This window comes from Martes martes (genome assembly GCF_963455335.1).
Source record: "Martes martes genome assembly, chromosome: 2".
NCBI lineage: Eukaryota > Metazoa > Chordata > Mammalia > Carnivora > Mustelidae > Martes > Martes martes.
Genome location: NC_137889.1, coordinates 137150699 through 137175354, shown reverse-complemented (window position 1 = coordinate 137175354; position 24656 = coordinate 137150699).

Here is a 24656-nt window from a genome sequence, read left to right as displayed (position 1 = left end):
TCAAATAAATAAATTAAGTAAGTTTTATTTATTTGAAGGGGAGGGACAGAGGGAGAGAGAGAATCTCAAGCAGACTCCCTACTGAGCAGGGAGCCCAGTTCAGGGCTTGATCTCATGACCCTGAGCCAAACTCAAAAGAGTTCGATGCTTAACTGAGTGAGCCACCTAGGCCTCTCCATAATATACAATTCTTGAGATTTTCTACAGAAAAATTTAAAAACGTGGTAATTCTTGGAATGCTGATAGAGGCTTTAACAAATTTCCAATATAAAACAAATAGACTAATGGCACTACATAAGGCCAAAGAAGAACAACCGTGCTGCCATCAGACCTTCAATTCAAAGTCATTCCTGTTTAGGAACACAAGGGAGACAACCTCTACTACATGCTTTTCCCACTACCTGAAAACCAGCATGACTGTCATCTTTGTTATAAAGTTCTGTCAATATTAGGTAGAAATTTATTCTCTCACATCCTTAAGTAATACGCAAATAAATTTTCAGGAAACACCAATTTTGACCTAGGGCCAGAATTCTCTATTAAAAATCATGCAAGCTAGGTCTTAGTAGAATCCATTTTCTTGACTTCTTTTTTTGTAAAGATCTAAATAATCTTTCTTTGGAAAATTTTCAGAGTGATGACAATAGTCCTCTATTTAAATGATTCTCTAAACATGTTTATGTAATTTTTCACTATCAAACATAAAAAGAAAATAAAAATTCTGCTCTTGGCCAAGGCAAATTCAACTGCCAGATCTAGAGATTGGAATGTTCATTTTAGTCACAGTCTGATGCTTCACAAGAACAGTATGATACTCACATAGGATAAATGTCTTTGTTTTAGCAAAAAAGCTCATCTTTTGCCTAAGAATCAGAGATATATGCTACTACTAAAGTTTTTGTAGAGGCACCAGCATGTGCCAGAATGCTATGAATCAAGCTATGGAGTAAACATGTGTAGACTTATGCAATTTCAATAGTAACTACTGTCTGCTCTGTAGGCTCTACATTTTTATCTGGTAGTTTTATCCCACTCTTGGAAAAACTATCACTTATTTTTCTCTACTTGACACCTAGTCCACATTAGTTTCAGTATTATGTTTCAGACTGGGCCAGGGTTTCTCGATCTCAGCCTTATTCATTTTTTGGACTGGATAATTCTTATTGTGAGTCGCTGTTTTGTGTGTTGCAGGATACTTAGCAGCATCCCTTCTTTTGCCCACTACATGCCACTGGCACCCCCACCCAAAAGTTATGACATTCAAAAATGGCTCCAGATATCTTTACCAAAAAGTCCCCTAGGAGGCAAAATCTTTCCAGTTGAGAGTCACAGTCTAGGCCCACTAGACAAACCCAGCTCAAATACCTTGCCCAGAAGGCCTGGGAAAGATGTCTCCAGTGATATCTAGTCTGTCAACTGAGATCTTTGTGGTATACTTAAACATAAATATATTAGAGTTGGAGATTTAGCTACTGGGAACCTTGAGTATTCTTTTAGGAAGAAGATTTATAATATTTAGGAAATGCTCTAACTTTACCATAGTTCACCCTCTTTTGGCCTATGCAAAGTTTTATATATTTCTGATACACTTTATAAATTTCTCATACACTTGAGCTTCATTCCAAATGCTAAAACATTCCAGTGGGCATGCAGTTCTTTCTTTTTCTTGGCTTAATACTACTTTTATTTTCTTATATTTATTTGTTTTTACTTTTTTTTTAAGATTATTTATTTATTTGACAGAGAGAGAAATCACAAGTAGGCAGAGAGGCAGGCAGATAGAGAGGGAGAAGCAGGCTCCCTGACGAGCAGAGAGCCCGATGCGGGGCTCAATCCCAGGACCCTGGGATCATGACCTGAGCCGAAGGCAGCGGCTTAACCCACTGAGCCACCCAGGCGCCCCTGTTTTTACTTTTTTTAATTGTGTTAAGTTACTGAGAAGAGTTTGGCAACCATTTCTATTTCTTAAGGACTGAAGTAAAATATTCTATCAACATGGGCTGAAAAAAACTCTTACATAAGGAGAAAATCTTCATTAATTTATTTGGATTTTCTCTTCAGTTATTTCAAGTAATTTAGGTGTTCATGTCCTCTCTTCACAAACTTGAATCACTTTTATGAACCAAGCTTCTAGAGAATTTGTGGTCAAAATAAACTTTTTACATGATCTGGATAAGATGTTTAAGCAAACAAATCATTAATCAGTTTCCACTATTCATGCATTTTGAATTTCTTGGCTACAACATCTAGAGATTGCAGCAGAATATAAACATCACTGATGGAACAAACAGTTTTGGAAAACGTGTCTCAGAAGTGCTAAAACAAGCAAGCCAGTGATGCAGTTTCCTCCTCTGTCTCTTCTTTCCCCCTTCTCAAAAGGTAACCTTAGCAGAGGATAGGCCAATTGGCCTTATAGGCCAATAAATTCAGATCATACTGAAAAAGTTTTCAGAAAGAGGTGACTAACACTCTTTGCTGGAGGTTATGACTCTGGAAGTTCATTAGCATTGAAAAGTGCAATAAACCTAAACAAAAGCTAGATGCATGTAAAACACCAAAATTTAAGTATCATTCTATTTGTTTTCTTCCAACTGCATGAAAGGACAAATCCAAATCAGCATTTTTCTTTGTACTTTTGGGAGATTCCTTTGAACTTCCTTGAACTAACTGGCTTCTAGTAATAGGCTATAGCCATAAACATCACTGAAGGAACAAAGGGTTTTGGAAAACGTGTCTATAGCCATAAAGCAATTGGTAGTTAGAAAAAGAATTCCATTTAAAAAGTAAAACATCCTATAATCTTTAGTTACAATCTATAAAGTAACAAATACTTAGTTTTAATTATTTTAAATCAACAGTTGGCTTTATCTTCTAAACTGCTTTCTTTCTACCTTTACTGTTCAAACCGTATTTCTAAAATTGTATTATTTTGTTAAAATTCTATTCCATATCTTACTTTGAATCATTTTTAAGCATCTGGGAAAATGTTCTGTTCTATTCCTCTTCAATGTAAAGTGTGATGGGACATTCAGCTTTCTGTGTTTTGTTTTGTTAGTGGACTTCAAAAAAGGTACAGCGTTATTACAAAGTGAGCCAAGTCTTCTATCATAACTTCAATATTTGCATGAATAAGCCCACGTTTTCTAATGCCACTTAACTCTCCCAACTCTCCATGTTCCTGCTGCTGATAATTTTACAAGACTAAAATATAAAGTAAGTATCAATTTATACAGGAAACTCACCCTATAACAAAATGTGTTTGGGTACTTATTCATATTTTATTAGAAAGTTAAATCCAAATTCTTTAATGAGTTTTATATTTCTTGCTTTTATTTAAATTTGACATCATAAATAAATAAATAAATAAATATGACATCATTTCTAATTTTGATTTTGTGGCAAATGTTGGTGTGAAATGACTTTAAAAAGTTCATATTAATCAAAAGTATACAGAAAGGTGTTGCCAAAAGAAATTCAGTGTTATATGTGAGAGAGAAGACTTCAAAATGTTGCACAAGTTGCAAATCTAGTCTGCCTTTCAACATGGGCAGGGGGATTGTGGAGGGCTTACCAGTGCACAGCTTTTGATAACAGTGTGACAGACTTTCATAGGAAAGCCAGAGGCAATCTTAAAGGGCCAGCAGGTATTAGAGAACAAAATGTGGTAAGCAATCATAGTATCACCAAAGAATGAGAATGTGGATTAAAAATAGAGGATCAGTATATAAATAGAGAGAAAAGAGCCTGGAAGACCAAGTATCAGAAGGCAAAGTACCAATCCAGCCATGACATTTGGGGAGATCACGCAAGTTGAAGTTAAGAGACTTGGATTCAAATGGACGCCTCCCTTTAGAAGCTATCAGACCTTGGCTAGGTTTCAGTGTTCTTGCTGACATTCTAAAGGAATCAGTGTCACAGGATAAAACAAGTGGGAGATCAGAATCAAGGTATCTAGCTTTGTCCACATACCCATTCATTTTACATGGTTCCTGTAATGTAGAGGCCAATACTAACATAGTTTACAAAGACTTGCAGGTAGGAAGTCTTTGAGGAAGAAATTGAGAACACTGGCACAAAAACAAGAAAGGCAAGAGTCCCAGGGTGGTAAGAGGTAAGTCTCAAAAAGGACTCTGGAAGGGAAAGCTTTAAATCATTTGAGACTCTTCATTCCACAGTCCTAGACTTTTACAAAGCTATGGACCCTTTTGAGGTTTTAGTAATATCCTAAAAAAGCAATGAAATACCCTTGTGGTTTGAAGCCAACTTCCATTGGCTCAGTTCTGCGAAGGATGGCTTTCCCAGAGTTTTCTGTTAGACTTATACCAGCCCTCTGCTTGGAGCACACTAACCACAGCCACCATAAAGTACCATATAGTACTATATAAACATATATTACAGTATACCAAGTTCTTAGTATCCTCCCACTAGAGATATCCTTTCTCAGGTATTCCTACTACAGTGACCTTGCAAAAATGTTTTATTATCTGTACTCAAGGTGCTAAGGCATATAGATGAGATCATCTGTTCAAGGCCACACCAATCACAAACAGCAGAGACAATGTACTAACCCTGGTCTATCTGATTAGCTTCTGAGGAAAAAAGAAGAAGAAGGAAGAGAAGAGAGAAAAGAGGAGCGGGGGGAGCAACAGCATGAAGGAAACAGGGTTTCTTTGAGCCTGTATAGTTCTCACAGTTACCATTACATACTTTGAAGCCGAGACGTTACTATCTATGCCTTCTGCTGACATAAACACTTCACTTGGAGCCTGTGTCTATAAACCTAGTACAAGTCCTAATCACGGCTTGAGACAGACCTGCTTTCCTTATTTCCAAGCTGTCTTTTAATGGGCATAGCTCTCTAAATGCTTAGGGTTTGTTTGTTTTTTTTCTGTTGTTGAGGTTTTTCTAGTTTTTGTTTTGTTTTGCTTGGCATAACGGAACAATTTAGGAGCCTGGTCCAGCTAGTGATCATCTTGGCAGTAAAGTCCCTACCCTCAGCACCAAGCTGCCAAAATAATTGGTATTGTGCCTTTAATCATCATACCTGGCTACCAAGCTCAGGTATTCCAAAATAAAAGGCAGAGAGAGATTAGCCCTCCACATGGAGAAACAGACCTTCTATCAGATATGAAACATAAATCAAATCAAATTAAGTTAGTAACTTGTTTCTCTTAGGAATGACACTCTATCACCTCAAGAATAGGGTAGCGTGACCCCCAAGATATTATGTCTTACTGTACAGAGATTACTAGATATCCCAATTATTCTGTAATTTATTTTCAATAACCCCAGGAAGCTCAAAAGGAAACTAGCTGATTACACCAGTGATGTGGACTGGATGCCACATAAATTCTTCCCCTTGCCCATCACATAAGAAGGAAAGCAATATTTCAGGCTCATCCCTAGACTTAAATGTCTTAAATGATGTCCCAAGCTTCTTTTCCACAGAAAAGAGTGACCTCATACAGCACTCCCCACTGTGTCATCCGTGGATGGATGGTGGTCCACAGACTGGTCATTAAGAGTCCATGTGAAGTAAGTACAGAAATTGAAAGTAAGCACTTAGAAACTTTGATGTCAGTTTGACATTATCACAACATCCAAATGTGTGATCAGTAGACTTCTCTTTTGAAGAAGGTATACACCAATTTGTAAGTCCCAATTTGGGTACTGAGTTGCATGTGCATTCTAGGACTGGTTAACAACAACAACAACAGAGGGAAAAAATCATCCTTCACTACAGTTTGAAAAACACTGGCATATGCTATCCGTAGGGAGACCAAAACAGGGCCTGGGACATCTCAGTAGGAAGACTATTAAATAGCAAAAGTCCATACAGGACACATTACACAGCAGGGAAACCATACAGCAACAGCAAAGCCCAGTGCCCCCTAAGCCATAAACACCACCTAACATGGGGAGCCTGAAATGACCAAGAAAACACTGATGTGAGTGAGTTTACAGAATTGACCAGATTTCAGTTTTTCTGAAACTAGGAATAGTAAGAGCTCAGATTAAATTCAATTATAGAAAATTTGAAAAATAACACACTCATCACACTAAGTTTTGTGGCAAAAGAAAATATGACACCTGCTTTGCTGTAACATTTCCTAACAGAACATTCCAACAGAAACTTCCCTAACAGCCTGAAGTAGTTGAGATGTTTACATTTTGAAATACTGAAAAAAAGTTTCTCAATAAGAACATAATTTTTGTGGTCTTGCTATGTATGCTTAAAAGAAAGCACATATTTTGCCACTAATGGTAAACTGGGGAAGGCTGAAGGAACATTTGACAGTGAACATGTGTTATCTCATTTTGTGTTGAAAATATCATTTGACAGTTTGGATTTAAGGAACAAATACTCACTCAACTAACTCCAAGGAAAATAAGACTTCTTGAAAGGAGACCCAAAGACAGGAATGGGCACATTACTAACATGCCATCAACAACTGCTGGGACTCTCAGGCCTGGACACTCGTGGTTTCCTCTATCTCTAGTGGTATCTTTCTCAACATGTCCAAAGTAAGTGTCTTTCCCTGCTTCTCTTTGTGGAACCTGCCCCATCTCTACAACAGGCTTCTTCTGAGTATTCACAGTTGCTATGCATTATGACCACATGTCACAACTTTCAACCTCAAACAACACTGCCAAATGAAACTTAGTTCAAATTCCTGAAATGAAAAAAAAAAAAAATCCTGAAATGAAGGATTAGATTGGCTTTCCACCCCTGTCCTGCCTTAAAGTAAACCACAAATATAACAGCACTCTGGCTAGGCTTAGACAGACTGCCCTCGGCTCAGTTACTCTCCCTAAATGTAACCAACTTTGTCCCATTAGAATGAGGGTAAGAATCATTAGAGGCACACAGCTGTTCCTCCATCAGGGTCAAAGGTGAGAGAGTTTTGCTCAAAAATGGACAACAGGTTTGCCAGGTATTCTGAGGCTGGGCACCTTCATTAATACCTGAGACTAAGTGCTGCCTAGAGATCCAACTATTTTCTCTTTGCCCAGAATCTCAGACAATGCTAACAGGAAAGCCTCAGCAGCACAGAGCATGGATGGTAAATATGCATTTTTTCATGTTATACAGAATGTCTGGACTTGCTTCTAAAGTGTTTCCACATTTTCTATTTTCTATTACCATTTTTAAAGGGGGAATAATTAAAGCAATGCATATTTATTCTTTCTAAGACTGAATGCTTAGGTTGGAAAATGTCATGATCTTCACCTGACTCATTCGGCTCTTCATGCACACAACTGTTTTTGGCCCAAAGCACCTTAGATAATGACATTGCAAAGACAACAGAATAAAAATAGAACAAACAACTCAGTGTCAACCGTATGCCTTAATTCTAACTGATATTACAGAGTAACAAGTGCAATTTGACAGTGAGCCCCTTCACTCCAAAGAGTATTTTAAAGTCTAATGCAACAAAGAAAATACAAAGAGATGTTGTGTTACAACATCTCTTCTTCTATAATCTTAAAACAATTAACCTCATTTACTCAGGAACCCTTGAGTTAGTTCATTGGTTCCCAACCTTTCTGCTCTTTCATCAGTGCAAACTCCCTTACCACCTTCTCTACATGATCCAAAACAACTCTCCTCATAAAAGAGCTTCTTTCCACTTTTCTCTCATATCTTGACTCATGTACAGTCAGCATCACCAGCTCTTTTACCTTGGGAAAAATTACGGAGCTACAGGATGTTATCACACCCAGGAGAAAACTGGCCCAGTCTTGGGCAACCACTTCTACCCTATATTTCCAGGTACATCTTTGAACGGAGGGTAAATGAGGAGGAAAGAAGTTAGAAAATGAGGTTTCACTCAACTTACTGCCATTGATTGGGCCACAGGGTTTTGCTGTTACTGTTTCAGGTACCTAAAGTCATAATGTGTCAGAAAAAGATGTCTATTTTCTTTATAAGATCTGACAGTTTATAAGTACACTGTTAGATCAGAAACAGCTTTAAATAGTTTGAGGGATAAAATAGCTATCTAAAGCTTATAAAGAGGGCTATCAATGACAGGCACAGTTAAAGCAAGAGAGTGCTCACTGGGTAACAGGGATGTCACCAATAAGCATACTGGATGGCCAAGATAGCAAAGGGCACATGTTTCCTGGAGGGGTCCAATCAGGAGGAAGAACAGAGGAAAAGGGAGAGCAATACACGTGCACTCCCACTTCCCACACTCATCATCAGGTGAATCCTTGGAGCCCAAGGGAGTGAGGGTGTGAGGAGAGGCCAGAGCCATCACAGCAAAGGATTCTCTCCACCCAGAAGGGATGTGAATAAATGTATCTTCCCAACACTAAAGTTTCCAAACGGTTCAGTCAAAAAAACTCAATAACTAAAAAACTCTCTCACCTGTTATTAGCATCCTGAGGTTTGAGAATTACTTCAAACATTGCCTCTAGTAGAAAATTAGCTTCAAAATTCAAAAAGGTTTAATAATAGCAAATGTCACACATGGTACACAGGTATACAGGTATACAGAACAATGAAAACTATATAATTGTCCCAAAGATATTATTTAAATAATCTAAGAGCAAATGATTTAATTTTAAGATGCAGTTAAACAGAAATCTAAACAATATCAGGAACTCAAGCTAACCATCCCTTTTTCTTTATAATTGTGGAATTTAATAACGATATCAGGGGCACCTGGGTGGCTCAGTCAGTTAAGTGTCTGCTTCCAACTCAGGTCATGATCTTAGGGTTCTGGTATCAAGACCCACATCAAGCTCTCTGCTCTGTGTAGAAACTGCTTCTTCCTCTCTCTCTGCTGCTCCCCCTGCTTGTGCTCTCTCTCTGTCAAATAAATAAAATCTTCAAATAATAATAATGACATCAGTTTGAAAAAGAATATAATGAGAAGGAAATTACTCATTTTAGAACTTACATGTTCTCAAGACAAATGGTAATAAATAAATAAAAGGAAAGAAAATGTGCATAAGGGAGTGGGGTGAGGCAAAAGTCCAATATTTTCAGTCTGCTCCAATGTATTATTAAATACAAATACAGTATCTTATCTAGTGGAATGAATGAAAAATTATCCTGACAACATAAAATTTCTACTTAGTTTTAACACAAAGGAAATGCTAGTATTAGGATATAATTCTCAATAGATTAAAGGTTAACCCTAGGTCTATTGAAATCTATGGAATTAAAGGATATAATCCTAATAGGTATGTCGCATTTCAGTGCCTCGGGATCATAAATTTAATAAAATCCTGTTAAACCTAGGTGGGTAAAGGACATGGAATGAAACCTAGGTGGGAAAAGAAACTCCCCTGCAGAAGAATTCCTGATAACTTAGGCAGATACTTCACCCTCAAGAAGGTGTAGGCTTAAGCAAAGTAGGAAAGTCACTGGCTAATAAAGGAAATGTTCCTGGGGAGTTATGAGTAGGGCCAGGTGCTCGGATCATATCAGAAAAGTATCTCTACCCCTCTTTTGCCCAATCTTTCTATATGTTACATCTTTCTCATGCATACTTTCCCTGTGATTAGACTCATATCATCACAGCTATAAGATCAGCAGAAAGAAAATTTCTCCTTTCCACTTACTTCAGCAGAAGTCCTGAAACTTGAGACTGATCTGGGCCACATGTCTCTCACAGAACCAGCACCCACAGCCAAGGAGAATGGTTGTGTTATTTAGCCGGGGCCAATGAAGACAACCTTTCCTCCAATGAGCGGGATCAGCTCCACTAAACTACATGGACTGGGAGTGCAAGAAGGGTGATTTACAGAGGAAAATATGGGTACAACTGTTAATCACAGGAAGTGTAGATGCTAACGAGTTCAAAAAAATAGTATTGGTGGAAGTCTGTTTTCTCCCTGTTGGAGTGGGAGGTTACAGATCGGAAAGGGGAGTAGGCTAGAATGATCCAAATGGTAATGGAATAGAGCTGGGGACTTCAGTATAAACTCATCTTTAGTTAATATATTACAGATGATTACCTATAAAAACATGCACAGATATGTGTATATACAGTCATCAGTATGTACCATATATTCCCCCGTTGTATTAGCTGAAAGGGCCAAGAAGCAACAACACACCAGTAGTAATGAGCATACTTAGTGCAAATACCTTGGTTTCTCATACCATTCTCCAATAAAAGGAACCAAGGCTTTTTAGGTAAGTGGCTGATTCTAGAACTGGGGCAAGAAGTATACACAATAAACTTATCACATCATAGTTCAAGAAAGGAAGGAATGTTTCTAAAACAAACAAACAAACCCCACAATGATGGGAGTTGTTACAGGGACACAGGAGCTGACTGAAAGTGCTCCAAATGACCAAGGGTGAAAAATGTTGCATAACCAAATAAAGCAATATTGAATTATAACACAGAGAATAAAATATATATGCACAAGTCCATACAGATAGAAATAAATGATTGAGTAAATACATAAATAGGGGAAAAGAATATTCCCCTGCAGAAAAATTCCAGATAACTTAGGTAGATACTTCACCCTCAAGAAGGTGAAGCAGAACTCCTCACTCTTTAAGTAGGGACTGCATATAAGATAACAGTATGAAAGGAGGGGAAAAGAGGAATCTTAAAGTGGAAAAACCTGTCAAAAGCCACCTCACTCAGGTGAGCAAAGTTAACATCAACAATGATAAGTCATGTTGATAGTATATATTCTTGATATGATATGATGAGTCTCTGTCCCAAAATGCTCTAACTCCAGTCTCTTCAGGAAAAAAATATCTGGTATATCCCATCCCAACTGAGCTGCATTCTACAAGATACCCATTACTCCTCAAAACTTTCAAGGTCATCCAAAACAAGGAGAGTATGAAAAACCGTCATAGCCAAGAAGAGCTTAAGAAGGCATGATGACTAAATGTAATCTGGTTCTTCTGTATAGGATCCAGGAAAAACAACAAAAAGACATTAGGGAAAAATCAGAAAAATCATGAAAATCCAAATAAAGTATGGACTTTAGTTAATGATAATATATCAATATTGGTTCATTAATGTTAACATGTATACCATATTTATTTAAAATATTAATAATAAGGTACAAGGCATAAGGAACTGCTATACCATCTTCCCAATTTGGGTGTAAATCTAAGATTTTTCTGAAAATAAAAATTTAATTTAAAAAATGGACAAGGTACGAAACAATCAAAATGTCAAGGACAATGAAAACATGACAGAACAATCAAGGGATATAGAAGACTAGTATTCTCCCATTAAGATCTCGAGAAGAGGAAATGGAAGAGAAAAATAGTACTATCCCTGCTCCCACAAAATGTCTACATTCTAATCCCCAGAACCTGTGAATATATTACCTTACGTGACAAAAAGGATTTTGTGGAGGTGATTAACATCAACTTTGAAGTAAGGAGATATCCTGATCATCCAGTAGGACTAATCACATCACAGAATTTTTAGAAGCATAGAACCATCCCAAGTTACAGATACTAGAAGAGATAGCAGTGTGAAAAGGATTCAGTCAGTCCTTACTGGCTTTATAGATGTAGGAAGTGGGCGACAAGCCAAAAATGCAGGAGGCATCCAAAGCTGGAAAAGGCAAGGAATAACGAATTTTCCCCTAGAACTTCCAGAAAGGAACGCAGCCCTGCCAACACCCTGATTGAGCCTCATTGTCAGATTTCTGAGCTACAGAAGGGTAAGATAATGTAGCCACTGTTTAGGCCACCAAAATAGCAACAACAGTAACAACAGTAGTGTCTGGCCAGGAGCTTGTGCACCAACTAAAAAACTGACCTTAAAGGCTAAGCAAGACTCAAAACAGTGACAGTCATATTATCATCATGACTGGATATTTGAAAAAAGAGGCAAGCAGAGGAAATCTATACCAGGCACTGTGCTAGAAGAGTTACCAAATGTGCATTTAGTCTTCACGAAACATCAGTGAGCTTTATTGTACTATGCAATTTTCTTTTTTAACATTTCTGCTTTTTTTTTAAGATTTTTATTTTATTTATTTGACAGACAGAGATCACAAGTAGGCAGAAAGGCAGGCAGAGAGAGAGGAGGAAGCAGGCTCCCCGCTGAGCAGAGAGCCCAATGCGGGGCTCGATCCCAGGACCCTGAGATCATGAGCCGAGCCGAAGGCAGAGGCTTTAACCCACTGAGCCACCCAGGCGTCCCCATTTCTGCCTTTTTTTTTTTTTGGATTTTATTTGTTTATTTGACAGACAGAGATCACAAGTAGGCAGAAAGGCAGGCAGAGAGACAGAGGGGGAAGCAGGCTTCCTGCTGAGCAGAGAGCCCGACGTGGGGCTCGATCCCAGGACCCTGGGATCATGACCTGAGCCGAAGACAGAGGCTTTAACCCACTGAGCCACCCAGGTGCCCCCCATTTCTGCTTTTTAAAAAATTTTTTAATTTATTTTTTTAAAGATTTTATGTATTTATTTGACAGAAAAAGACAGCACAAGCAGGGGGAGTGGCAGACAGAAGAAGAAGGAGAAACAGATTCCCTGCAGAGCAGGGGGAGCCCAATGTGGGACTTGAACCCAGGACCCCAGGATCATGACCTGAGCCGAAGGCAGTTGCTTAACCAACTGAGCCACCCAGGCACCCTAACATTTCTGTTTCTATGCTGAGATCTCATATCTCTTAATTCACTCTGAGCATATTTTAGTTTTACCTTACTAAGGATAGTTTTAATAGAGCCTTAAAAATCTTTGGTAGTTCTAAAATCTGATTCACCTCAATTGGACTCATTTGATTCTCTTTTTCTCTTGCAAATGTGTTCCACTTTTTGGTTTTTCATATAATTTTGGACTTTATGCTGGATATTTTCAGTGTTACATTATGGAGATTCCGAACGTGGGGGTTTTTTGGTTGGGGTGTGTGTGTGTGTGTGTGTGTGTTTATTTTTCCCAACACACATTGCTTCTTTCATTATAGCAGGCAATTATTTGGGCTGGGTTTACATTGAGATTCTAATCTGGGGGCAGCAGCTCCAGTGTCTCTTCAGACTTGTCCTCTGTAGCTGGGTTGCTCTGAGTCCACTGACCATGTACTCATGGACCAAAAATAAGTCGGATATGTGGGTAGCCAGATTTTGGATCCCTTCTCCGACTCTTCCCTTTCTGGGATTCCCCTACTCCCTCTAGCAGTCATATTTTCCTGGTTTCAGTCTTCTAGTTCCCTTGGCCAGAAAACAGGTGTTTTCCCACTGTAGCTCTTGCCTCCACTATAGGAGTTGTAGAGACTGAACTTAGTCCTATGCCAAAAAAAAATAAAGAAAAAATAAGGAACTTATTAGAAACCCCACAGTTCCCTCCTCTGAGCATGTATACAAGAATGCTTTTATTCAGTCTTCAAGTAATTGCTTTGTATTATATCCAAGTTTCGTAGTTGTTTTCTGCAATGGAGTCAACCACTAGCACCTTGATCCATCATTGTCAGAAGCAAAAGCTTCCCAGATCATTTGACACTAAGAAAAAAAACTTGCACCACTGCACTGATCTTCAAAAGTCAAAAGACAGATTTTTTTTAATGTGGAAAGAAGTCATTTTTCCTGAGAAGAATTAAATACCTATATATTATATACCTAATTGTTACATCTAAAAAAAATAGATAATAGACATCAAAGAAAGAAGTTTCTAGTATTTTTTAAAGTATTTATCACATGCCTACCAACACAGTACAAAAGCCTTTCTTGTTATTAATTATTTCCCCTAAGCTGGTCAGATGTATTATACCATTAGTTAATAGTTTTTTAATATAATTTTATTTTTTTTCAGTGTTCCAAATTTATTGTTTATGTACCACTAATTAATATTTAAGAAAATCATTTCAGAAAGTTTAAGGAAATAGCAAGACTAAGTTCTAATTTCATGTCTTCTGAATCCAAGCCCATGCTTCCTTCTACTAAGCCTGATTTCCTAAGGAAGATATGACATATAACTTTAAATAATTTTACCAGAATTGAAAAAGACAAGAATGTTTAACAGGAATAGTGTCCTAATTCCAAATTTGAAACTTGAAATATTTGTCATTCATGTCTTCAATTATTTGAGTATCAGGAGGACCAAATTTATTTCAGGCATGTTGTTAATAATAAAAATGAATAAAAGTAGCCCATGCCCTAAAAGGAACACACAATGTAGTGAAATATGCATATATAATCATCTCATGAGATATTCATTCTGTCATTAAATCCACACTCTCATAAGAAAACTTCAGGATAGAAAAGAGAACAAAATATATAGCAAAGTGTTTATTTTACTAGTTACAAACACACAGAACCCAATAGTTCTTAAGTGAAATGAATAAATATTTGTTCTGTAACACATATTACAAATGCCAGTCAGAACATTATTAACATTGGTTCATGATTGATCTGGTCCAGATTTTTTCATGAGACGGAAAGATTAAAAAACATTTTATGAAGAATTTTAACCACCAAAAACAAACTAACAGAATATTTTTCTAGGGGCGCCTGGGTGGCTCAGTGGGTTAAGCCTCTGCTTTTAGCTCAAGTCATGATCTCAGGGTCCTGGGATCGAGCCCCTCATCAGGCTCTCTGCTCAGCAAGGAGTCTGCTTCCTCCTCTCTCTCTGCCTGCCTCTCTGCCTACTTGTGATATTTCTCTCTGTCAAATAAATAAATAAATAAATAAAATATATATATTTAAAAAAGAATGTTTTTCTAAATATATGGGAAAGAACCAGTGCCAAACAGGAGACCTATCATTACTCCTATCCTTTCTAAAAGATGTAATGCAAAGATCAGGCATGCATAGAATCTGTCACTTTGGTACCATGAAGAGGTGGTAATGAACACTAATGAATTCTTAAGAGACCAGATAGAAAAATAAAGAAACTCTAAATGACACAGCTAGTAAACGATAATGGACAAGGGAGGTAGACAGAGGGATTAAAAAATGTTTTGTTAAAATTCAAACTGTGTTTATTTGAAATGCCAGAACTGAGATTCTGTGTAATGTATGTAATATTTTAAATTCTGGAGTACGAAATAAATATTAGAATCACTATTTTCCCCATTTCCCTATATATTCATAAAGCAATAGTAAGAGAGTTCTTAATGTTTTGACAAAAATGGTTAAAGATCCCATAGGGAATAATCACAATTTTCCCCACTGATTATTAAGATTACTTTGCACAATTTCAACTTGCACAATCATTTTTATGGTCCTGCACCACTGTATAAGACTACTTATATATACAAACCTAGTGTTTGTGTCACTCTTACAAGTTGCACTCATTTCTCAGGGAAAAAGTGGCAAATATTCTGTATTTTCCTGGACTAAAGAAAAGTTATAGGAGTCTTCAACGGACTTTTTTTTTAAAATTGGCTGCTTGGAATTTATTTTACACTTGCTGCAAGGCACACGGTTACAGGGTGCCAGGAAGGCCTGTATGTGGCTTGCATAGTGGGGTTCTCTCAACTTTCCTTTTGGTGTTTCTGCTATTTTGATATAAAAGAATCCACCCGCTTCTGCTTGCTGCAGTCTGTCCCAAGTCTCGGAGGAGGTGAGGGGGGCTCTGATGAGCCTAGTACCTCCTGAAGCCTGGTGGTGGCCTCTCAGGACTGGGGCAGGGTACTGACTTTGCCAGGCTGGCCACCAGGCTGCTTCCTCTAGGATTCCAGAGCCAAGTAACAGGTGATTGTGCCCTGGAGGCCCAGGAAGATTCGAGCATTCTGGAAACTCCAACACTGTAGCCATGAACAAGAGAGTGGACTTCCCAAAAAAAAAGCATGCCCAGGAGGGGCGTAGGTTGACCTTGAAGAGACTCAGGTGGTGAGGAATGGCTTCCCCAGAATACTCTGTACTTCCACAGGGGCTGTTCCTAGATGTGGAACCCAGGCAGCACTGATAACAGTCACGGATGGCCACTTGCAGATGCTGGAGGGGGTGTCTGCCTTGCTGTCACTTGTGGAATTCTGGAAACCTCAGGGGCAACCCCTTGCAGGCCTCACTGCACAAATGAGTGTGGCAGGGACAGACGCCAAGCCCCAGAGCTGAGCCCCTTTGCAGAGGAGACCACAGAGAAGACCGCCGAGGGCCGCTCCAATGATCCAAAGGAGCACGGGGGTCAACAAACTGTCTTGACAAGAAACTTCAACAAGTCATGTAAGTTAATTTGCCTCAGTCTTCTCTTTTCCAGTTTATAACATCTCAGTGTCCAGAAAAAAAAATACGGAAAAATGCTGAGTGCATCACCCGTACATGTCTAGGAATATGAACATATTACATTTTAATCACTAATGTAAAATTTTGCAACATCTACCAATTAGGGAAGGACAGCTTGACATGAAGTACTTTGAGATGTATAATTTTACTACTTTCTTGTATAGAAAATAACTCAAATATGGTGAAAAAAGTATGGCCAACTAGTGTTCCTTCGAGGAAGTATTTTTATAAATAGTTGATAATGTGTAATTATTAGCACATAACTAGAATATCTTTGTCTATATTCTCTCTTAAGAGAATTAAAATTTCTATTCCAATCAGATTTTAAATGTTAATTAGCTTAATTATACTCATGATTTTCAGTAATGTGACAAAATTGGATTTCCACAAAAATCTTTCTAAGAATCTTCCAAAACATCTGAGTCTGAAATATTTTCATCATTTCTATCCAATCTTTTAGTTCTTGCACTTGAATCATATCTATTTTACATAGACAAAATTCTAATTTTCCAAACAAAATAGTGCAATGCTTATTTCATAGTTGATGTTGTTATGAATAAAGTCTATTCCAACAGATTTCACAAACCTCTGCAAAATCCTATAAACCATGATGGCTGCATTCATCCTTCAATCAAAAGCAAAGAAACCGTCTTTCATTACTAAAGCAGAATACACGAAGCATCAGAAACAAACAAATTTAGACATATCTGCCCCTAAGCCATGTACTGGTCACACATGATCACATCAAACCACAAAAAAACAATGACACTCTGGGTTTTCTATGAACAGTTAGCTCTTCTCACAGCTGGGAAAAATTCAAGTCTTCCCTAAAATCCCTTATTTTAATTGTAGATAGGAATTTCCAGAACTCCGATGTAGTGGGGAAAAAACACAGAACTTGAAAACAGGAGACGGGAATTTAGACTCATGCTTTCACTTCCTCCTGTGAGACATTTTCTCAGCCATCAACTTGACTTCCTGCTCTCCTTGCCTCATCACTTATCTTAAACCCCATCTTCTTCTATCAATGATAATATGGACTTAGAGTATTCCCCCTTTTCTCCTCCTCCTGCACCCCACCCACATATACACAAAACTATCTCACAAATGTAATGCTCTGGTATAGCTTCCCTATCTGTAAAATGGCAGAAGAAAGGAATGGGGAATATCTTAATCTCTCTTAATGTTAAAAGAGTCTGTCTATCCAAATTTTAACATATATTACATTTTATATGCATAGCATATATTGTAATAATACATTATATAATGTAGATTTTTATTGATATATATTATAGATATTATAATATGTCATATTCAATTTTATCTTATAATCTAATGTTGTTTGTCAAAGCTCTATGCAGTAGTATTCACTGATAAACCCCAATAAAGACATAATAAAGACTAAAGCCCTGGAAGTGGAGAGATGTATATTAAAGTGTACAAACATCCAGTTAAAAGAAGATTAAGTTCTGAGGATCTAATGTATAGCATGGTGACTATAGTTAAAAATACAATAATGTGTACTTGAGAGGTGCCAAAAGAAGATCTTAAGAATTCCCACCACACATGCACACACACAGAGTTAACTATGTGAGGTGATAGAGGTGTTCATTATTTTGATCTTGGCAATCATTCCACAATGTGATATGTATATCAAATCATCACACTGCATACTTCAAATTTTTACAATTATATTTGTCAATTATTCTTTAATAAAGTTGGGGAGAGACAAGATTAACCCATCATTAGCATGTGCATTTCTTATGACAAATAAATAGGTGATTTGAGACAGGAATTTTATATGTACGAATTTGTGTCATCATTCTGAAAGATCAAATGATGGGTCTATGAACCATCTTAAAAAAAAATCTGTCATGTACCCTCTGCTTCCTCTATAATTGTTGTACATATTATACATGTCATAAGTTTCCAAATGAATTCTTACTTCCTTAAGGAACGACCCAGCATCTTATTATTTTTCAACCCAACATGCTTAGGAAACACAGAAGCCACTTAAGATACACCTGTTGATGCACGGATATAGGATATTTTGTCACTGAATTTTAATATCCTCATTTTGATTGAATATCCAAATGTCATACCCTTTAGTTCAAGTCCATGCTTACCAAGTGTACCAGCTAAACATGCACATGAATTAGGAAAGGATGACTGGGTCCTGATCATACTGTAACAGATATTTCCACAGGAAATCAGAGGCAACAATGTTACACATGACAGCTGACTCCTGAGCAACACAGGTTTGAACAGCACAGATGTTCTATATAACATATAGAATTATATATATAGTTGTATATAATTCTACTTATATACAGAATTTTTTTGATAAATACAGTACAGTATAAATGTATTTTCACTCCTTATGACCTTCTTAATTACATTTTCCTCTAGAATTTTTGTAAGAACACAACATATAATAGATATACCATATAAATATGTGCTAATCACCCTGTATATTATCAGTAAGCCTTCCACTCAATAGTGGGCTTTTAGTAGATAAGTCTTGGGGAGTCAAAAGTTATATCTGGATTTTAGACTGTGCAAAGGGTTGGTGCCCCTAACCCCCAGGTTGTTCAGGGTCTGCACTCAATACACTGAATTATTGTTTTGGTATTGATTACACTACAAGGCTTCTATACCTCAAATGGTTTGTTGACTGAAGATATGAAATAGAAGTGAAAACATTTGGTATTTTCTCTTCTTGCCAAAATCTCAGTTACATACTATACTTTGCATGACAGTCAGTATCCATGTATTAATCTGGTTGTCCCAGTATTTATAATCATCAGTAATCTGAAAACTTGTAAAAGTTATACAATTAACAGAGCTGACCTTAAAATTGGCTTAAGACACTGAGATAGTATAATTCAACAAACAGACCAAATCATTAAATTCCCAGAGAGATTTTTCCCTTGGGGCAAAAAAAGTCATCTAATATTTTATGTCTCTTCTTTTCTGAGTTTTCATATAGTAAAAAAGGAAAGAATTAAAGTAGCTTCAAGAGTAACAGTTTCGGGAACCTGGGTGGCTCAGTGGGTTAAAGCCTCTGCTTTCGGCTCAGGTCATGATCCCAGGGTCCTGGGATCAAGCTCTGCATCAGGCTTTCTGCTCAGCAGGGATCCTGCTTCACCCTCTCTCTCTGCCTGCCTCTCTGCCTACTTGTGATCTGTCAAATAAATAAATAAAATCTTTAAAAAAAAAAAAAAAAGAGAGAGTTTGGCAGGCTCTGCACTCAGCACGGCCTGCTTGAGATCTGCCCCCCTCCCTGCCCTGCCCCACCCCCACCCTATCTCTCTCTAAAACAAACAAATAAATAAAATCTTTTAAAACAAATGAAAGAGTGACAGTGGGAGAAGTCAAGATGGCGGAGGAGTAGCAGGCTGAGATGCTATCAGGTCGCAGGAGTTCAATTAGATAGTTATTAAAACATTCCAAATACCTACAAATCCAACATGAGATTGAACAGAAGAGCAGCAATTCTAGAAACAGAAAATTTACCACTTTCTGAAAGGTAGGACGTGCAGAGAAGTGCATCCGAAGGGAAGGGAATATAGACCATGGTGGGAGGGGCCAGCTCCCCACAAGCAGCAGAGCAAGGGAGCACAAAATCAGAAGTTTTAAAAGTCTGCTCCACTAAGGGACATCGCTCCAGGGGCTCAGTGGGGGTGGAGCCCTCATGGGGACAGCGTGCGCTCAGGGCCCATGGGGTCACAGAAGGATCAGGGGTGTCTCAGTGTAGCAGAGCTCGCAGGTATTAGAGCGGGGAAGCCGGCTACAGAGACGGAGCCGAGGAGTGAACTCTCAGCTCAGGGTTACCTTAAACTGTGATCCATGGCACAATCAGACCACTGCTCTTTGAGCAGGGACCCCACAAGTGACAGATCCGGGGAGACTCACTTTCCTTCTCTGGAGGCAGGAATCTGCTGGGTTTGGAGGCCCCAAATGGAGCTGTTTGCCAGAGACAGAAACGTTCGGTCACAGGCCGAGTAAGCTCAGAGCACAGCCAGAGACCAGGGAGATAGGAGTGATTGAGCACTTTTCTCCAAGGGTGCACTGAGGACTGGGGCTCCGAGCTCTCAGCAACTCTGGGCCAGAGACTGGGATACTGCCATTTTCATTCTCCTCCTCCAAAGCTCCACAGAAAGCGCTCAGGGAACAAAAGCTCCCAAGAGTGAAGAACGCAAGCAGATTACTTAGCCTGGCCCCTGGCAAGGGCCCTGCAATTCTGCCTCAGGCAAAGACATTTGAGAATCACTGCAACAAGCCCCTTCCCCAGAAGATCAGCAACAACATCCAGCAGAGACCAAGCTCACTGATCAAGGAGAACAGCGGAACTCCAGAGGAGGGGAAAGCAAAGCATGAAATTCATGGGTTTATCCTCATGATTCTTTAGTCTTGCAAAGTTAATTAAAATTTTTAATTTTTTTTCTTATTCTAATTTTTTTAACTTTTACTCTTTCCTCTTTTAATGTTTTTTAACTAGTTTATCTTAACAATACCTTCCCCCACTAAAAAAAAAGTTTTGAAACTTCATTATTATAGTCATATTTTATCCTTCATTGTATCTAACTTTATTTTTTGTATACATACAGGGTTTTTTCTTCTAAAAAGTTTTGGGATATAACTTCTTCTAATAGATAGAAATATACCCTAAATCTAGCACAGGACTTTGTTCTAGTCTCCAGCCTGAGCAAGTTCTTTCCACTTTCTCTTTCTTACCCCAACCAACTTAACTTATCAACTCCTTTTTTAGTAATTTCTTTAAAATTTTCATCTTTACAGTCATATTCCATCCCTTCATCATGTTTACCCTTATTTTTCTGTTTATATATATATATACACATATATATAAATTTTTCTTTCTTTAAAATTTTGGGAGGTAGTTTCTTCTAAGAGTCCCAAATACACCCCAAATCAAGTGGATGGCTCTGTTCTATTCACCAGATGAATATATTTTTTGAATATATGAATATATATTTTTATATGAATATATTTTTTAATTTTTTAAATTCTTTTTTTTTAACTTCGTTTTACCGCCTTTCTTCTCCCCATGATTTGGGGTCTCTTCTGACTTGATTAACGCACATTTTTCTGGGGTCATTGCTACCCCTTCAGTATTTTATTCTCTCATTCATATATTCTTATCTAGATAAAATGACAAGGCAGAAAAACTCACTACAAAACAAAAGAACAAGAGGCAGTACGAAGGCTAGGGACCTAATCAATACGGACATTGGTAACATGTCAGATCTAAAGTTCAGAATAATGATTCTCAAGGTGTTAGTTGGGCTCAAAAAAAGCATGGAAGATATTAGAGAAACCCTGTCTGGAGAAATAAAAGACTTTTCTGGAGAAATGAAAGAACTAAAATCTAACCAAGCTGAAATCAAAAAGCTATTAATGAGTACAATCAAAAGTGGAGGCTCTTATTGCTAGGATAAATGAGGCAGAAGAGAGAATTAGTGATATAGAAAACCAAATAACGGAGAAAAAAGAAGCTGAGCAAAAGAGGGACAACTACTGGACCACGAGGGAAGAATCTGAGAGATAAGTGATACCATAAGACAAAATAGTATTAGAATAATTGGGATTCCAGAAGAAGAAGAAAGAGACGGGGGGAAGAAGGTATATCGAAGCGAATTATTGTAGAGAATTTCCCTAATATGGCAAAGGGAACAAGCATCAAAATCCAGGAGGCACAGAGAACCCCCCTCAAAATCAATACGAATAGGTCCAACCCCCATCATCCAATAGTAAAACTGACAACTCATAGTGACAAAGAGAAAATCCTGAAAGCAGCCCAGGACAAAAAGTCTGTAACATACAATGATAAAAATATGAGACTGGCAGTAGACTTATCCACAAAGACCTGGCAGGCCAGAAAGAACTGGCATGATATATTTAGATTACTAAATGAGAAAAACATGCAGCCGAGAATACTATATCCAGCTAGGCTACCACTGAAAATAGAAGGAGAGATAAAAATCTTCCAAGACAAACAAAAATTAAAAGAATTTGCAAACACCAAAACAACCCTACAGGAAATATTGAGGGGGGGTCCTCTAAGCAAAGAGAGAGCCTAAAAGTCACAGACCAGAAAGGAACAGAGATAATATACAGTAACAGTCACCTTACAGGCAATACAATGGTACTAAATTCATATCTCTCAATAGTTACCCTAAATGAAATGGGGTAAATGTCCCAATCAAAAGACACAGGGTGTCAGAATGGATAAAAAAACAAAACCCATCAATATGTTGTCTACAAGAAACTCATTTTAGACCCAAAGACACCTCCAGATTTAAAGTGAGGGGGTGGAAAACAATTTACCATGCTAATGGACATCAAAAGAAAGCTGGGGTGCCAATCCTTATATCAATTAGATTTTAAGCCAAAGACTATAATAAGAGTTGAGGAAGGACACTATATCATACTCAAAGGGTCTGTCCAACAAGAAGAGCTAACAATTTTAAATATCTCTGCCCCTAACATGAGAGCAGCCAGCTATATAAACCAATTAATAACAAAATCAAAGAAACACATCGACAGTAATACAGTAATAGTAGGGGACTTTAATGCCCCCCTCACTGAAATGGACAGATCATCCAAGCAAAAGATCAACAAGGAAATAAAGACCTTAAATGACACACTGGACCAGATGGACATCACAGATATATTAAGAACATTCTATCCCAAAGCAACAGAATACACATTCTTTTCTAGTGCACATGGAACATTCTCCAGAACAGATCACATCCTGGGTCATAAATCAGGTCTCAACCAGTATCAAAAGACTGGGATCATTCCCTGCATATTTTCAGACCACAATGCTCTGAAGCTAGAACTCAATCACAAGAGGAAAGTTGGAATGAACTCAGATACATTGAGGTCAAAGAGCATCCTACTAAAGAATGAATGAGTCAATGAGGAATTAAAGAAGAGTTGAAAAAACATGGAAATAAATGATAATGAAAACACAGCTGTTCAAAATCTGTGGGACACAACAAAGGCGGTCCTGAGAGGAAAGTATATAGCCATACAAGCCTTTCTCAAGAAACAAGAAAGGTCTCAAGCACACAACCTAACCCTACATGTAGAGGAGCTGGAGAAAGAACAGCAAAGAAAGCCTAAACCCAGCAGGAGAAGAGAAATAATAAAGATCAGAGCAGAAATCAATGAAATAGAAACCAAAAAAAACAACAGAACAAATCAACGAAACTAGGAGCTGGTTCTTTGAAAGAATTAATAAGATTGATAAACCCCTTGCCAGACTTATCAAAAAGAAAAGAGAAAGCACCCAAATAAATAAAATCATGAAAGAAAGAGGAGAGATCACAACCAATACCAAAGAAATACAAACAATTATAGAACATATTCTGAGCAGTTATACGCCAGCAAGTTTGATAATCTGGAAGAAATGGATGCATTCCTAGACACATATAAACTACCACAACTGAACCAGGAAGAAACAGAAAACCTGAACAGACCCATAACCAGGAAGGAGATTGAAGCAGTCATCAAAAATCTCCCAACAAACAAGAGCCAAGGACCAGACAGCTTCCCAGGGGAATTCTACCAAACATTTAAAGAAGAATTAATTCCTATTCTCCTGAAACTCTTCCAAAAAATAGAAACGGAAAAAAAACTTCCGAACTCATTTTATGAGGCCAGCATCACCTTGACCCCAAAACCAGACAAAGACCCCATCAAAAAAGAGAATTAAAGACCAATATCCTTGATGAACACAGATGCGAAAATTCTCACCAAAATACTAGCCAATAGGATCCAACAGTACATTAAAAGGATTATTCACCACGACCAAGTGGGATTTATTCCAGGGCTGCGAGATTGGTTCAACATCTCCAAATCAATCAATGTAATACAATACATTAATAAAAGAAAGAACAAGAACAATATTATACTCTCAATAGATGCTGAAAAAGCATCTGACAAAGTACAGCATACTTTCTTGATCAAAACTCTTCAAAGTGTAGGGATAGAGGTTACATACCTCAATATCATCAAAGCCATCTATGAAAAACCCACAGCGAATATCATTCTCAATGGAGAAAAACTGAGAGCTTTTCTGCCAGGGTCAGGAACACGGCAGGGATGTCCGTTATCACCACTGCTATTCAACATAGTACTAGAAGTCCTAGCCTCAGCAATCAGACAACAGAAAGAAATTGAAGGCATCCAAATCGGCAAAAAAGAAGTCAAACTATCACTCTATGCTGATGATATGATACTTTTTGTGGAAAACCCAAAAGACTCCACTCCAAATCTGCTAGAACTTGTACAGGAATTCAGTAAAGTGTCAGGATATAAAATCAATGCACAGAAATCAGTTGCATTTCTATACACCAACAATAAGACAGAAGAAAGAGAAATTAAGGAGCCAATCCCTTTACAATTGCACCCAAAACCATACAATACCTAGGAATAAACCTAACCAAAGAGGAAAAGAACCTATA